Genomic DNA, 17,613 nt, shown 5'->3' with positions numbered 1-17,613 from the left:
TCTCCATTTTACCTCCTATGCATCTCTGAAATATGTCCTCTTCACCTTCCCTCACCACCACCTGCCTTAGGTCCCCTCATCCCCTCCCAGCTACCAACATATTTCATCTGGACTTCCTATCAATCTGGTCCTCACAGGAAACAGACGACAATCTAGAGTTTTGAAGATAATTAAAAGGTTTACAGAATGGACAAGGAAAACAACAAGGGGGTTGAGGCACCCAGGGACTAGCAAACCATTATCACCCCTAAGACTGAAGGGACAAAGGGAAGGACATGTTTTATTAGAGTGTGAGAGGATTGGAGCTCCAGGGGCTCCCCTGATGATGCAGAGGGCCAGTGCCATCAGCCAAATGGTGCTGAGATAGGAGGAATATCCTATTCTCTCCCTCTTCTATTGACTAAACAGAACCTGAAGCTGAAGGGCATGTCTGACTGATGTCAGTCCCTGGGGCACGGAGAAGGGCAGAGAGTGGATGCAGGAGGAGAGAATTTGCTTACACCCATGCTTGCCTTTCCCCCAAGCACTCTCTATGCTAGGAATTAGCAAACTTCTGTAAAGGCCCAGCTAGTAAATATTTTAGGCTTGGCAGGCTAGACAGTCTCTATCACAAATACTCAACTTTGGCAGTTGTAGCACAGATAATGTGTAAACACATTAGTGTGACTGTGTTCCAATAAAACTTTATAACAGATGATTTTCAGGTAACTTTTCACATCACAAAATGTTATTCTTTTGACTTAAAAATAACTACTTGAAAATGTAAAAACTGTTCTCAGGCTGTATCCAAGAATGGCAGACTGAATTTAGCCAGGGATTGTAGGTTTTGGATTCCTGCTCTACACTACAGCCATGGGTCTTTGTAAAACCCCAGTCAGTTCACTGTGCCCCCTGCCTGAACTTTATTCCTAATGCCTTAGGATAATAAGCCAAATCATGTAGCCTATGAGGACTGCATAGTCTGGCCCTACATACATTTCCATTCACACTTTAGCAGCAAGAGCCTCTCTGGGTTTCTCCTTCTCAACATCATGCTGTCTCCACATCTTTAGAATCCTCTGCTCTCCACTCTCTATCTAGTTCATTTGCAGATCTCAGTTCACTGCAACATTATTTATAATACCAAATAACAAAATGAAAAAGGGGGTGGGGGCATAACATTCCCAACACTAGGGAAATGAATCATGGAACACCAGGCAGCCATTTTATAACTGTAGATTAATGAGAAACAATGTTGATGAGATATTAAGAGAAAACACTCAAGTTACAGTAATACCTATTATTTCATATTGTTGTAATACATTTATACATATATGCGTAGGTGGAAAAAATCTTGAAGGGAATGCACCAAGCTGTTCAGAGTGATAACTCATGGGCAATGGGGTTACGGTTGATCTTTCCTTTTTGCTTATTTATATTTTCTAAAATAAACATGTATTAAGAAAAATCAACATGAATTTTTAAAAATCAATTTACCTAAAAAAAACCCCTTAATTTCAGGTGAATACGTTAGAAAGTTATGAAGTTATGAGAGGGCTGGGGAAGGAAAGGAGAAGTTTTCACAGTTTGATCTAATTCAAAACTAAATCTGTGAAATACTCAAGTTACCTAAAATCACTCAGGATTTAAGTGTGTGATATTTTGGTGGACATATTTTAGTTCCTGGGCTTTGACATTAATTGTAACAGACTTTTAAAGGGTAGCTCTTTTCTCCATTAAAAAGCAATGAGGTTGGGCGTGGTGGCTCACGCCTGTAATCCCAGCACTTTGGGAGGCCAAGGCTGGCGGATCACCTGAGGTCAGGAGTTCAAGACCAGCCTGGCCAACATGGTGAAACCCCATCTTTACTAAAAACACAAAAATTAGCTGCATGTGGTGGCGCACATCTGTAATCCCAGCTACTCAGGAGGCTGAGGCAGGAGAATCGCTGGAACCCGGGAGGCGAAGGTTGCAGCGAGCCGAGATGGCACCACTGCACTTCAGCCTGGGTGACAGTTGAAATGTAATAAACTGAATTATCTCTCTTCAACTTGATTTAAATTATTAACCCAAAACCCAATGCCTTAAAAACCAATATCTAAAATCCTCATTAAACTGAGTGCACATGCCAATATTAAGAATGCTGTGTCATTCTTCATCAAAAGTAATTACCTCAACACAAGAGGAGACAAGTACGCATGGAAGTAAACCCTAAATCCCAACTAACGAACATCTGAGATCAGTGGCCACAGGGAATAATTCTGAAATTGCCATCACACTTACGCAAAGATAACAACCCGGAGGTCTTATTTTTATAGATAAAGAACAAAATCATCCAAAAAGGCACACAAGATGCCAAACTAAAAATAAAGAGCGAAAACCCAAAAAGTTGCGCGCAATTCCTTCTGAAACCTATCCGCCTCCTACCCCTGTCCCTTGCTCTGGTGCTCGAGGGTCCTTGTCCCTATTTCCCCCACCGCAGGCCGCGGAACCGCACCGCTTAACTCTTTTCTTCGCGGTTCCGACCCGTCTCCGCCCCGGCCCCGCCCCAGCCATGCCTCGGCCCCGCCCCGTTCGCCGTCTATTGGCTTCTCCCACCTGCTGCCAGTGGGTGACGAGCCGGGAAGTCGGGAGGGATCGAATGTGCACGCCCAAGGCGCTGGGCCTGGAGCAGGAGTAACAGAGTGGAGGCGCCTCGGAGACTGAAGCGCGGCGTTCGGCGGGATCCTTTCCGGAAGCGGAAGCTCGGGGGACGCTCCAAGAAGGTCCGGGAGCCCACTGCGGTTAATTCTTTTTACCGTGAGGCTTCACTTCCTTCGGTCTTGGCTTCTCTGAGGCTGCGAGAGATGGTCAGGTCCGGATCTCGACCGGGCCAGGTGAGGGCTGAGGACCTGAGGACCTGAGGAGTCCACTGTGGGGATGGAGAGGGACAGAGGGGTTTTCGGGCCAGGGACTTGTAAAACTCTGCTCGAAAAAAGAGACCATGCGGCGACATTTAAGTGCTGGGACAGAGGTGCGGGGAACACCTGATCTTCCCGTCGTAACACAGCCGCTTGGTCTCTAGATGTGTTTCTGTTTAAATAGTCGTAGCCCTCTAGAGCTCCGGCTTTGGGATGAGACCCGGGTTCGAGTCCCATCGTTCGCCGTTGGGTCGAGTGACTTAAGCTCTCCTAGCTTCAGTTACTTGCAGATTGAGATTCCACTACGTTTTACTTCTCGGAACTTAGCTGCAAAATAGGCAGAAATAAGCATAAAATTCTGTCCCAAAGAGTTGGGAAGGTTAAATGAGAGAACTCGGTAAAAACATCGATCACACAGTTGGCGTAGACATGCAACAAAATTTACTTCCCTTAAAAACACGTAGTTTGCCACCATCTTAATAATAACAGCAGCTAACATTTAGATAGCACTTATGTGGTAGATACTACTGTAAGTGCTTTTATGTATTACATAGAACAACTCATTTCATAGTCAGAATATCCTTATGAAGTAGGTACCATTATCCCTCTTTTATACGTGAGGAAATCGAGGGCTGGAGGGTTCAAATAACTTCCTAACGGTTACACAGCTGTGGAATCAAGATTCAGATTCACAAAGCTGATGCCAGGGTCCATTCTTATTTTAAACAGATACATGACTTTGAACAAACCACTTTTCTGAAGTTTAGGTTCCCACCTTACAGAAATAATGACTACACACAGGGTATGGATAAAGTGGAAATGAAAGACCTTAGCACACTCTAAGTCATTCTACAAAGGCAGTTTTATCTTGTACTTGTTGGTAGGAGATATGACTACTAAGAAATGCTTGTATGTTTCTCAAATAGCAAAATTAAAAGTTCAATGATAATAACTCAGTAGAAGTAAGTGTAAAATAAAGCAAACTGATTCTCCTGTATTGTAATTAGGACACTTCTTTTGGAGAGCAGCTTTGCAGTTTGTATTAAATTGCCAATAACCTTTCACCAAATAATTTTCCTTTTAATCCTAAATATGAAAAGGCTATTTTCAAGAGATAGAAAGGCTTATTCCAGGTTTTTTTACTTACGAAAAATATGAAGCAAACCAAGACCATATATTACTTCCACTGAAAGAAATATTATACAACCATTAAAAATTTTTGAGTATTAATATGAAAAAGATTTAAAAGTAGAAAACACAAGATTCAAAATTGCAAATATGTAGTTAGTATGACTAAGTAAAAAATGCATATGAAAAAAGATTGGAAGCCCCAATAACAAAGAACACATCTAGTACCTAGATCTTGGTTTCCAAGTACCACTGTCCACCAAGGAGTCATGGTGTCTTGGAGAACTGACCAACCCCAGGGCTGAGCAGGAGTATTATAAGAAGACCGTGGATACATCAAACTAAAAAGCTTCTGCACAGCACAGGAAATGATTGATGGAGTGAAAAGGCAATCTACAGAATGGGAGAAAATATTTCCAAGCCATGTATCTGATAAATAATTAATATCCAAAGTACATATAAGGAATTTCTATAATTCAAAAGCACAACAACAGATGACCTGGTTAAAAAATGAAAAAAGGATTTGAATAGACATTTTTCCAAAGAAGATGTGCAGATGACCAACAGGTATATAAAAAGATGCTCAACATCACTAATCATCAAGGAAATGCAAATTAAAACCACAATGAGCTATCACCTAACATCTGTTAGGATGACTTATTAAAAAAACAAAAACAAGTGTTGGCAAGGATTTGGAAGAATTGGAACCCTTGTACACTGTCAGTGGGAATGTAAAATGGTATAGCCGCTATGGAAAACAATATGGAGATTCCTCACCAAATTAAAAATAGAACTATATCACCCAGCAATTCTACTTCTGGGAATTTATCCTAAAGAATTGAAATCAGTATATAGAAGAGATATTTGCACTCTTGTGTTCATTGCAGCACTATTCACAATAGCCAAGATGGGGGAACAATGCAAATGTCTATCTGCAGATGAATAGATAAAATATGGTATATACATACAATGGACTATTATTCAACTTTTAAAAAGAAGGAAATAGCTGTCATATGCAATAACAGACACGAACCTTGAAGACATACAAAGTGAAATAAGCTAGTCACAGAAGGACAAATACTGCATGATTTTACTTATATAAAGTATCTAAAATAGTTTAAACTCATAGAAACAGAATAGAATGGTGGTTGCCAGTGGCCATTAGAAGAGAGAGATGGCGTTGCTATTCAGCGAGTATAAAGTTACATTTATGTGAGATGAAGAAATTCTTGAGATCTGCTGTACAATATCATGTCTATAGTTAATATTACATTTTGTTAAGAAGGTGGATCTCATTTTAAATACCCTTGTGGCAATTATAAAAATAAAAATAAAAAGATGACCTGGGAGCACCTTGTAGAAAGTAAGGAACAGCTCAAAAAGTGATGGGGGCATGTTAAAATGATATAGGAGTCAACCTCAGGGGGCTCCCAGTGACCAAATCTGAGACAATTTGAGCATCAAAATAAAGTGATAATAGGGGATCATAACCCACTGAAGAAAATAGGAATCAGTGAGTCCCCACTAACACGGAAGAAAGAAAAAGTGCTTCCCTAAAGTTGAATGCCCACTAATAAATGTAGAAGGAATTACGTAGTTAGAAAATCACTATTTGTCAAACGATTCAGCCAAGAATCATCAATGGATGCTAAAACTATGGGGTGAAAGTTTGATGATGGGGATATCTATATAATCTCAAAGTATCTCTTCACAAAATGCTTAACAATTACAAAGATAAGAGTAGAAACTTTACAATAAAAAAACCTGGCAGACACCATCTTAAGTAATAAAGTTTACATCATCAGTAATGGGACAAACTGACATGTGTCTATTGATTGTATTGAGAATAACATCTCTTTTGTGGATTCCTGCCAAAAATGCATGACCTGTGTCTAATAGGTAAACATCAGACAAATCTAAATGTCCAGAGGGACATTGTACAAAATAACTGGCCTAGCCTCTTTAAATATGTCAAGGTTATAGCAGACAATGAATGACAGCCTGAAGAACTGTTATAGCTTAAAGGAGACTAAAGAGCTATGACAGTTTAATGTAACATGTGATCTTGGATTTGGCATGACCCAGAGGGATTTTCTTTTTTGTTTTTTTTTTTGCAAAGGACAGTATTGGGATAATTGGCAACATGCAAATAAGGTCTAAACATTAGGTCATAATTCTGTATCAATGTTAATTTCCTGGTTTTGATAATTATACTGTGGTTATATTAGAGAATGGCCTTGTTTTTAGGAAATATTTAGGAGTAAAGGAATATTATATCTGCAACTTAACTCTAATGGTTCAGGCAAAAAGTAATGCTTTGAGATATATTGAGAGAGAGCATGGAAAATGGAAAATGTCAAGGGTCACAGAATCTGAGTGAAGCATATACAGGACTTCTTTGTACTATTATTTCATAGTAGAAACTACAAAAAAAAAAAAAAAAAAAAGGAAAGGAATTGTTCCAATATGATAGCTACTGTTTCAAGGTGCTTTTATCATGGGTAATTGTCTTTACCAGATTTTCTATAATATAGCCTTGTGTATATTTTTTGGAGAAACATCATATATAATTTTACAGTTATGTCAGACATGTACCTCAGACATGTACTTAAATTTTTTTTTTTTTGGCTGGGCACAGTTGGCTCATGCCTGTAATCCCAGCAACTTTGGGAGGTCAAGGCAGGCAGATCACCTGAGGTCAGGAGTTCAAAACCAGCCTGGCCAACATGGAGACATCCTGTCTCTACTAAAAAATACAAAATTAGCCAGGCGTGGTGGTGCATGCCTGTAATCCCAGCTACTCAGGAGGCTGAGGCAGGAGAATTGCTTGAACCTGGGAGGTGGAGGTTGCAGTGAGCCGAGATTGCACCACTGCACTCCAGCCTGGGCAAAAAAAAGAGTGAAACTCTGTCTCAAAAAACAAAATTTTTTTTTTGAAAGAATAATAGTGGTAGTTGTTTTTGGACTCGATCCAGGTTGTAGTATTATAGTGTCATGGCTTGGATTTTGTATTATAATTCCAGCCAGGACATCGACATAGATATACCAAAGGGAAAGACCTTGATAGTGTGATGCAGAGACCAGTGGAGTGATGTCACACAAGGTCTTATTTCCTACATTGTTGGTTCTCACTGCTGGCTTCATGACCCTCCATCATATTCTAAGTTATCTCAAGAAGTATAACTCTTACCAACCCAATTTTTAAAAAATATATTCTCAGTGACATTCTTAGAAGGATGGAGCACATATTCAAGCGTATAATAGAATGCCATTAACTGCAGAAAGTTTGGTAGTTACTGCTCAAAGCTATCTTGAGATGAAATATATAAATATGTCAAGAGAAATTATAAATGAAACTGCCAACAGTGACTACATCTGGAGGGTGCAACTAGGGGGTAATCAGGGACTTTAACTCATGTCTATTTAAAATCTCTATTAACAGAGATTATATTTATCTGATATAAAGTTACTAAGATATAAAATAGTATACCATGGAAGTGTTCCTTCTTGCTCTGTCCCCCAGATACTCAGTTTCTCTCCCCAGAGGCAACCATGATTAACTGTTTCTGGTGTAACTCCCAAGATATGGGATGCAGGTAAAAGCAAATGCCTATTTTTTCCTGTTTTTCTACAAAAAAGGTAATCCATTATGTCACTTTTAAAACAAACAAAAAAAAATTAAGAAAACAACAGTGCTATGTAAGTCTGAAAAGAAAGATTAAGACAATGAGATGTAGATAAAGAGAAAGGGTAGAGTTTTCATTTGCTGGTCTAATCAGGCATTCTAAATAATGTACACAAAAGGAACCAGAGTTAAGAACTCTGTTCTGTATCTTGAATTAATTTGTATGTTTCAAAGAATTTGGGACTACAGAACATGTTTAGGGGATTAATATAGTCTGAACTTAGTATAGCAGTTACTTCTGGTATAAAATAGTATCTCAATTTCCTTTTCACCTTAAATTGTTCCCCTTAAGGAACAAATATATTTGTTGTTTGCTTGACATTGTGCATAAAATAAACTTAATATATGAATTAAATTATAATTGTGGATTTTTAGGATATATCACATTAATTAAAACAGTGAAAAATATGGTACATACATACAATGGAATGTTATTTGGCTTCAAAGAGGAAGAAACATTTCGACACATGCTACAATATAGATGAAGCTTGAAGACATTATGCTAAGGGAAATAAGCCAGTTACAAAAGGACGAATATTGTATGATTCCAGTTACATAAAGTTTCTAGAGTAGTCAAATTCATAGAAGCTAGGATGGTAGTTGCTAGGGTCGGGGGGAAGAGGGGATGGAAAGGTATTGTTTGATGGGTACAGAGTTTCAGTTTGAGAAGATGAATAAAAGAAAAAAATGATATCAGATTGCTGGCAAGATGGCTGAACAGGAACTGCTCGAGTCTGCAGCTCCCAGCGAGATCGATGCAGAAGGTAGGTGATGTCTGCATTTCCAACTGAGGTACCCGGTTCATCTCACTGGGACTGGTTGGACAGTGGGTGCAGCCCATGTCCCTTGCCCATGTCCCTTACCCGTGGAGGGTAAGCCAAAGCAGGGTGGGGTGTTGCCTCACCCTGGAAGTGCCAGGGGTCGGGGAATTTTCTCCCTTACCCAAGGGAAGCCGTGAGGGACTGAACCTGAGGAACCGTGCACTCTGGCCCAGATACTGCACTTTCCCTAACAGTCTTTGCGACCTGCAGACCAGAGATTCCCTCCAGTGCCTACTCCACCAGGGCCCTGGGTTTCAAGCACAAAACTGGGTGGCCGTTTGGGCAGACACCAAAATAGCTGCTTGAGGTTTTTTTGTTTTGTTTTTTTTTTTTTTTTCCCATACCCCAGTGGTGCCTGGAATGCCAGTGAGACAACCATTCACTCCCCTGGAAAGGCGGCTGAAGCCAGGGAGCCAAGTGGTCTGGCTCAGCAGTCCCATCCCCACGGAGCCCAGCAAACTAAGATCCACTGGCTTGAAATTCTCGCTGCCAGCCCAGCAGCAGTCAGAGATCAACCTGGGACACTCGAACTTGGTGGGGGAAGGGGCATCTGCCATTGCTGAGGCTTGAGTAGGTGGTTTTATCCTCACAGTGTAAACAAAGCCACTGGGAAGTTTGAACTGGGCAGAGCCCACTGCAGCTGAGCAAGGTTGCTGTGGCCAGACTGCCAGATTTGTCCTCTCTGGGCAGGGCATCTCTGAAAAAAGACAGCAGCCCCAGTCAGGGACTTTTAGATAAAACTCCCATCTCTCTGAGCCAGAGCACCTGGGGAAAGGCGCGGCTATGGGCACAGCTTCAGCCGACTTAAATATTTCTGCCTGATGGCTCTGAAGAGAGCAGTGGATCTCCCAGCACAACGTTTGAGTTCTGCTAAGGGTCATACTGCCTCCTCAAGTGGGTCCCTGACCCCCATGTATCCTGACTGGGAGATACCTCCCAGTAGGGGCTGACAGACACCTCATACAGGAAAGCTCTGGCTGGCATCTGGCAGGTGCCTCTCTGGGACGAAGCTTCCAGAGGAAAGAACAGGCAGCAATATTTGCTGTTCTGCAGCCTCTGCTGATACCCAGGCAAACAGGGTCTGGAGTGGACCTCCAGCAATCTCCGGCAGACCTGCAGCAGAGAGGCCTGTTAGAAGGAAAACTAATAAAAAGGAAGAGCACATCCACTCAGAGACCCCATCCAAAGGTCACCAACATCAAAGACCAAAGGTAGATAAATCCACAAAGATGGGGAGAAACCAGTGCAAAAAGGCTGAAAATACCAAAAACCAGAACGCCTCTTCTCCTCCAAAGGATCACAACTCCTCACCAGCAAGGGAACAAAACTGGATGGAGAATGAGTTTGATGAACTGACAGAAATAGGCTTCAGAAGATGGGTAATAACAAACTCTCCAAGCTAAAGGACCATGTTCTAACCCAGTGCAAGGAAGCTAAGAACCTTGAAAAAGGGTTAGACAAATTGCTAACTAGAATAACCAGTTTAGAGAAGAACATAAGTGACCTGATGGAGCTGAAAAACAGCACGAGAACTTCTTGAAGCATACACAAGTATCAGTAGCCGAATCGATCAAGCAGAAGAAAGGATATCAGAGATTGAAGATCAACTTAATGAAATAAAGCAAGAAGACAAGAATAGAGAAAAAAGAATAAAAAGGAACAAACAAAGCCTCCAAGAAATATGGGACTATGTGAAAATACCAAATCTACATTTGATTGATGTACCTGAAAGTGATGGGGAGAATGGAACCAAGCTGGAAAACACTCTTCAGTATATTATCCAGAAGAACTTCCCCACCTAGCAAGACAGGCCAACATTCAATTTCAGGAAATACAGAGAATACCACAAAGATACCCCTTGAGAAGAGCAACCCCAAGACACATAATTGTCAGATTCACCAAGGTTGAAATGAAGGAAAAAAATGTTAAGGGCAGCCAGAGAGAAAGGTCAGGTTACCCACAATGGGAAGCCTATCGGACTAACAGCAGATCTCTCTGTGGGAACCCTATAAGCCAGAAGAGAGTGGGGGCCAATATTCAACATTCTTAAAGAATTTTCAACCCAGAATTTCATATTCAGCCAAACTAAGCTTCATAAATGAAGGAGAAATAAAATCCTTTACAGACAAGCAAATGCTGAGAGTTTTTGTCACCACCAGGCCTGCCCTACAAGAGCTCCTGAAGGAAGCACTAAACATGGTAAGGAACAACAGGTACCAGCCACTGCAAAAACATACCAAATTGTAAAGACTGTCAACACTATGAAGAAACTGCATCAACTAATGACCAAAATAACCAGCTAGCATCATAATGACAGGATCAAATTCACACATAACAATATTAACTTTAAATGTAAATGGGCTAAATGCCCCAGTTAAAAGACACAAACTGGCAAATTGGAAAAACAGTCAAGACCTATTGGTATGTTGTATTCGGGAGACCCATCTCACGTGCAAAGACACACATAGGCTCAAAATAAAGGGATAGAGGAATATTTACCAAGCAAATGGAAAGAAAAAAAAAAAAGCAGGGGTTGCAATCATAGTTTCTGATAAAACAGACTTTAAACCAACAAAAATCAAAAAAGACAAAGAAGGGCATTACATAATGGTAAAGGAATCAATGCAACAAGAAGAGCTAACTATCCTAAATATATATGCACCCAATACAGGAGCACCCAGATTCATAAAGCAAGTTCTTAGAGACCTACAAAGGGACTTAGACTCCCACACAATAATAGTGGGAGACTTTAACACCCCACTGTCAATATTAGACAGATCAATGAGACAGAAAATTAACGAGGATATTCAGGACTTGAACTCAGTGCTGGACCAAGCAGACCTAATAGACATATACAGAACTCTCCATCCCAAGTCAACAGAATATACATTCTTCTCAGCACCTCATCACACTAATTCTAAAATTGACCACATAATTGGAAGTAAAACACTCCTCAGCAAATGCAAAGGAATGGAAATCATAACAAACAGTCTCTCAGACCACAGTGCAATCAAATTAGAACTCAGGATTAAGAAACTCACTCAAAATGACACAACTACATGGAAACTGAACAACCTGCTCCTGAATGACTACTAGGAAATAATGAAATTAAGGCAGAAATAAAGAAGTTCTTTGAAACCACTGAGAACAAAGTCACAACATACCAGAATCTCTGGGACACAGCTAAAGCAGTGTTTAGAGAGAAATTTGTAGCACTAAATGCCCACAGGAGAAAGCAGGAAAGATCTAAAATCGACACCCTAACATCACAATTAAAAGAACTAGAGGAACAAGAGCAAACAAATTCAGAAGCTAGCAGAAGATAAGAAATAACTAAGATCAGAGCAGAATTGAAGGAGATAGACAAAAAACCCTTTAAAAAATGAATCCAGGAGCTGTTTTTTTTTTTGAAAAGATCAACAAAATAGATAGACCGCTAGCCAACCAATAAGGAAGAAAAGAGGGAAGAATCAAGTAGACACAATAAAAAATGATAAAGGGGATATCACCACTGATCCCACAGAAATACAAACTACCATCAGAGAATATTATAAACACCTCTATGCAAATAAACTAGAAAGTCTAGAGGAAATGGATAAATTCCTGGACACATACACCCTCCCAAGACTAAACCAGGAAGAAGTTGAATTCCTGAATAGACCAATAACAAGTTTTAAAATTGAGGCAGTAATTAATAGCGTACCAAAAAAAAAAAAAAAAAAAAAAAAAAAGGCCCAGGATCAGACAGATTCACAGCTGAATTCTACCAGAGGCACAAAGAGGAGCTGGCATCATTTCTTCTGAAACTATTCCAAATAATAGAAAAAGAGGGACTCCTCCCTAACTCATTTTATAAGGCCAGCATCATCCTGACACCAAAATCTGGCAGAGACACAACCAAAAAAGAAAATTTCACGCCAATATCCCTGATGAATATCACTGCGAAAATCCTCAGTAAAATACTGGCAAACTGAATCCAGCAGCACATCAAAAAATGTATACACTACTATCAAGTTGGCTTCATCCTTGGGATGCAAGGATGGTTCAACATATGCAAATCAATAAATGTAATCCATCACATAAAAGAACCAATGACAAAAACCACATGATTATCTCAATAGATGCAGAAAAGTCTTTTGATAAAATTCAACACCACTTCATGCTAAAAACTCTCAATAAACTAGGTATTGATGGGGAACATATCTCAAAATAATAAGACCTATTTATGACAAACCCACAGCCAATATCATACTGAATAGGCAAAAGCTGGAAGCATTCCCTTTGAAAACTGGCACAAGACGAGGATGCCCTCTCTCACCACTCCTTTTCAACATAGTATTGGAAGTTCTGGCCAGGGCAATCAGGGAAGAGAAAGAAATGAAGTGTATTCAAACAGAAAGAGAGGAAGTTTGCAGATGACATGATTGTATATTTAGAAAACCCCATCGTCTCAGCCCAAAATCTCCTTAAGCTGATAAGCAACTTCAGCAAAGTCTCAGGGTACAAAGTCAATGTGCAAAAACCACAAGCATTCCTATACACCAAAAACAGACAGAGGGCCAAATCATGAATGAACTCCCATTCACAACTGCTACAAAGGGAATAAAATACCTAGGAATACAACATACAAGGGCTGTGAAGGACTTTTTCAAGGAGAACTACAGACCACTGCTCAAGGAAATAAGAGAGGACACAAATGGAAGAACATCCCATGCTCATGGGTAGGAAGAATCAATATTGTGCAAATGGCCACACTGCCCAAAGTAATTTATAAATTTAATGCTGTCCTCATCAAGCAACCATTGACTTTTTTCACAGAATTAGAAAAAACTTCTTTAAATTCATATGGAACCAAAAACCGGCCCGTATAGCCAAGACAATCCTAAGCAAAAAGAACAAATCTGGAGGCATCATGCTACCTGACTACAAACTATACTACAAGGCCACAATAACCAAAACAGCATGGTACTGGTACTAAAACAGGTATATAGACCAATGGAACAGAACAGAAGCCTCAGAAATAATGCCACGCATCTACAACCATCTGATCTTTGACAACCCTGACAAAAGCAATGGGGAAAGGATACCCTATTTAATAAATGGTGTTGGGAAAACTGGCTAGCCATATGCAGAAAACTGAAACTAGACCCTTTCCTTACACCTTAAACAAAAATTAACTCAAGATGGATTAAAGACTTAAACCTAAGACCTAAAACCATAAAAACCCTAGAAGAAAACCTAGGCAATACCATTCAGGACATATGCATGGGCAAGGACTTCATGTCTAAAACACCAAAAGCAATGGCAACAAAAGCCAAAATAGACAAATGGGATCTAATTAAACTAAAGAGCTTCCACACAGCAAAAGGAACTATCATCAGAGTCAACAGGCAGCCTACAGAATGGAAGAATATTTTTGCAATCTGTCCATCTGACAAAGGGCTAATATCCAGAATCTACAAAGAATGTAAACAAATTTACAAAAAAAAAAAAAAAAAAAAAACAACCCCATGAAAAAGTGGGCAAAGGATATCAACAGATATTTCTCAAAAGAAGACATTTATGTGGCCAACAAACATATGAAAAAAAGCTCATCATCATTGGTCATTAGAGTAATGCAAACCAAAACCATAGTGAGATACCATCTCACGCCAGTTAGAATAGCAATCATTAAAAAGTCAGGAAACAACAGATGCTGGAGAGGATGTGGAGAAATAGGAACACTTTTACACTGTTGGTGGGAGTGTAAATTAGTTCAACCATTGTGGAAGACAGTGTGGTGATTCCTCAAGGATCTAGAACCAGAAATACCATTTGACCCAGCAATATCATTACTGGGTATATACTCAAAGTATTATAAATCATTTTACTATAAAGACACATGCACACATATGTTTATTGCAGCACTGTTCACAGTAGCAAAGACTTGGAACCAAGCCAAATGCCTATCAGTGATAGACTGGATAAAGAAAATGTGGCACATGTACATCATGGAATACTGTGCAGCCATAAAAAGGGATGAGTTCATGTCCTTTGCAGGGATATGGATGAAGCTGGAAACCATCATTCTCAGCAAACTAACACAAGAACAGAAAACCAAACACCACATGTTCTCACTCATAAGTGAGAGTTGAACAATGAGAACACATGGACACAGGGAGGGGAATATCACACACTGGTGCCTGTCAGGGGTGGGGAGCTAGGGGAGGGATAGCATGAGGAGAAGTACCTAATGGAGATGATGGGTTGATGGGTGCAGCAAACCGCCATCGCACATGTATACCAATGTAACCTGCAAGTTCTGCACATGTATCCCAGAACTTAAAGTATAATAATAGAAAAGAAATTTCAACCCAGAATTTCATATTCAGCCAAACTAAGCTTCATAAGCAAATGAGAAATAAGATCCTTTTCAGACAAGCAAATCCTGAATTTGTTACCACCAGACCTACTGTAGAAGAGCTCCTGAGGGAAGCACTAAATATGGAAAGGAATGACCATTATCAGCCACTACAAAACCACAGTGAAGTATATAGACCAATGACACTACAGAACAACCACATAAACAAGTCTGCAAAATAAGCAGCTAACATCACAATGACAGGATCTGCCAACTGATCTTTGACAATGTTGACAAGAACAAACAATAAGAAAAGGACTCTCTATTTAATAAATGGTGCTGGTACAACTGGCTAGCCATATGCAGAAGACTGAAACTGGACCCTTTTCTTACACCATATACAAAAATCAATTTGAGATGGGGGTTGAAGACTTAACTCTAGAAGCTAAAACGATAAAACACTAGAAGATAACCTAGGATATACCATTCTGGGCATATGACCTGGCAAAAATTTTATGACAAAGATGCCAAAAGCAACTGCAACAAAAACAGCAATTGACAAATGGGACCTAATTAAACTAAAGAGTTTCTGCACAGCAAAACAAACTATCAACAGAGTAAACAGAACCTTCAGAATGGAAGAAAATATTTGCAAAGTATACATTCCACAAGTCTAATATCTGGAATCCATGAGGAATTTAAATAAGCAAATTGGCAAATGACATGAACAGATACTTTTCAGAAGACACACACGTGGTCAACAAGCATATGAAAAAATGCCTAACATTACTAATCATTAGAGAAATACATATCAAAACCACTGTGAGATACTATCTCCCACTAGTCACAATGGCTATATATATTTTTAAGACAGGATCTTGCTCTGTCACCCAGGCTGGAGTGCATGGCACACTCATGGCTCACTGCAGCCTCTACCTCCTGGGCTCAAGTGATTCTCCCACCTTAGCCTCCCTAGTAGCTGCAACTACAGGCATGCACCACCACCCCTTTTCAGGGACATGGATGAAGCTGGAAACCATCATTCTCAGCCAACTATCACAAGGACAGAAAACCAAACACCGCATGTTCTCACTCATAGGTGGGAATTGAACAATGAGAACACTTGAACACAGGGTGGGGAACATCACACATGGGGGCCTGTCATGGGGTGGGGAACAGTAGGAGGTATAGCATTAGGAGAAATACCTAATGTAAATGATGAGTTAATGGGTGCAGCACACCAACATGGCACATGTATACATATGTAACAAACCTGCACATTATGCACATGTACCCTAGAACTTAAAGTATAATAATAATAATAATAATAATAATAATAAACTCATTCGGCACCTTACAACTTCTACTCTTTGCACACTCACTGTGTCATTCAACAAATCCTGTCAAACTTACTATGTGCTATCGAACCTCCACTCACGTACACTTACTGTGTAATCCAGCAATCACTTTTTGCTTATTTGTTCTCTCATCTACCTTTAACTTCTGTGACACCAAATTTTGTGTACTTGACACTCTTTGCTCATTCATTCTCCACCATCTAGATGACATTCCTTTCACATTTACTTGAACTTGGCCTTGATTTTTATTTCAATTTTGATTTTTGTATGACATTGGTGTTGATCTTCCCTTTGATGCTGACTTTAAATTTTACGTTGACCTTGACTTGATCTCAACTCAAACAAAATCCTGTTTCCCATCTTATGTCTAGGCCATGTCTAGCACAAATTTTGAACTTGATCTTTGACACTAATCTTGACCTTGAGCTTTGCTGTGGTTCTAACATCCTGTTTTTGGACAATAAACAGATCATATATAGCACAAATTGCGAAGTTGAAAATAAGCTTGACTTTGACTTTGGCACTGATTTTGATCTTTTATTGACCTGTTAAGACTTTCTTCCTATCCTTTTGTTACTATCATCTACCAGATGTAGCCTTATGTACAAACTTGAAGTTGACTGGTACCTTAAATTTCTCCTTGATTTTGATGTAAACCCTTAGACCACTTCACATGCAGAGCAAGTGTAGCTCTGATTTTGAACTTGAACTTGATTTAGACCTTGGCCTTTAATTTTACCTTAACCCTCATATTGCTCCTGGCTGAAATTCAAGCTTGAAATTTCCTAGAACTTATCTTAACCTTTAACTTGACCTAGACCTTGAAACTGAGCTTGAATTTTACTTTCGTTTTCACCTTGACACTAATAATACAGATCTACTTCTCATTTCTAATTAACATCCCTCTCATGTAAGGCCCACATTCTTATGACTTTGAACTTGAACTCTGGCTGCAGCACAGAAGCTACAAAAGGGATGAGTAATGTAAAAATCTGGATCAATATTCTAATTCTGGGCAATTATCCTGCAAATCATGCCAGATCATCATCTGGGTGAATGGGATGCCCATAACCCAGAGGTTTCCTTTTTGGGGAAAGTAAGACAAAAGGAGCTAACTGGAGTCATACCCCACGCACCCAAATCTTAGCAGGCACAATTATAGCCACCAGTTATCTGGGCATGTTGGCAGCCTCAGGATTTCTGAGCTGTCCCTACCTTTGAAATGTCCCTCGTTTCATTTGGATCCATGTCTTCTAATAACCTGGTTTGTCTCTTCTCACTTTCAGGCCATCAAAGTCCAAATGGTCATTCAAAGGGAGCCTGGGACAATGGCTCTATTTAACTGGGACCCTAGATAGGCCTCTGAGAGAATCTCTGACTACGACTTTTCCCAAAACAGTGC

At 39.8% G+C, this 17,613-nt stretch overlaps 1 long non-coding RNA gene across 2 annotated transcripts in view; it reads right to left on the bottom strand.

The window, feature by feature from the left end:
* The window catches only part of LOC126949182 (uncharacterized), an 86,554-nt gene extending 82,985 nt beyond the window's left edge, over positions 1 to 3,569 (bottom strand). Inside the window, exon 1 of one of the 2 annotated variants that reach the window (XR_007723597.1) lies at positions 2,578 to 3,569. This is a non-coding gene — a long non-coding RNA (uncharacterized LOC126949182). The remainder of the gene's footprint in view (positions 1 to 2,577) is intronic. The other variant, XR_007723598.1, reaches the window with a different exon arrangement.
* Positions 3,570 to 17,613: the final 14,044 nt, after the last annotated feature.

This window comes from Macaca thibetana, chromosome 2 (genome assembly GCF_024542745.1).
Source record: "Macaca thibetana thibetana isolate TM-01 chromosome 2, ASM2454274v1, whole genome shotgun sequence".
NCBI classification, from domain to species: domain Eukaryota; kingdom Metazoa; phylum Chordata; class Mammalia; order Primates; family Cercopithecidae; genus Macaca; species Macaca thibetana.
The sequence above is the reverse complement of the archived record's forward strand: the minus strand, read 5'-3'. Positions and strand labels throughout refer to the sequence as shown.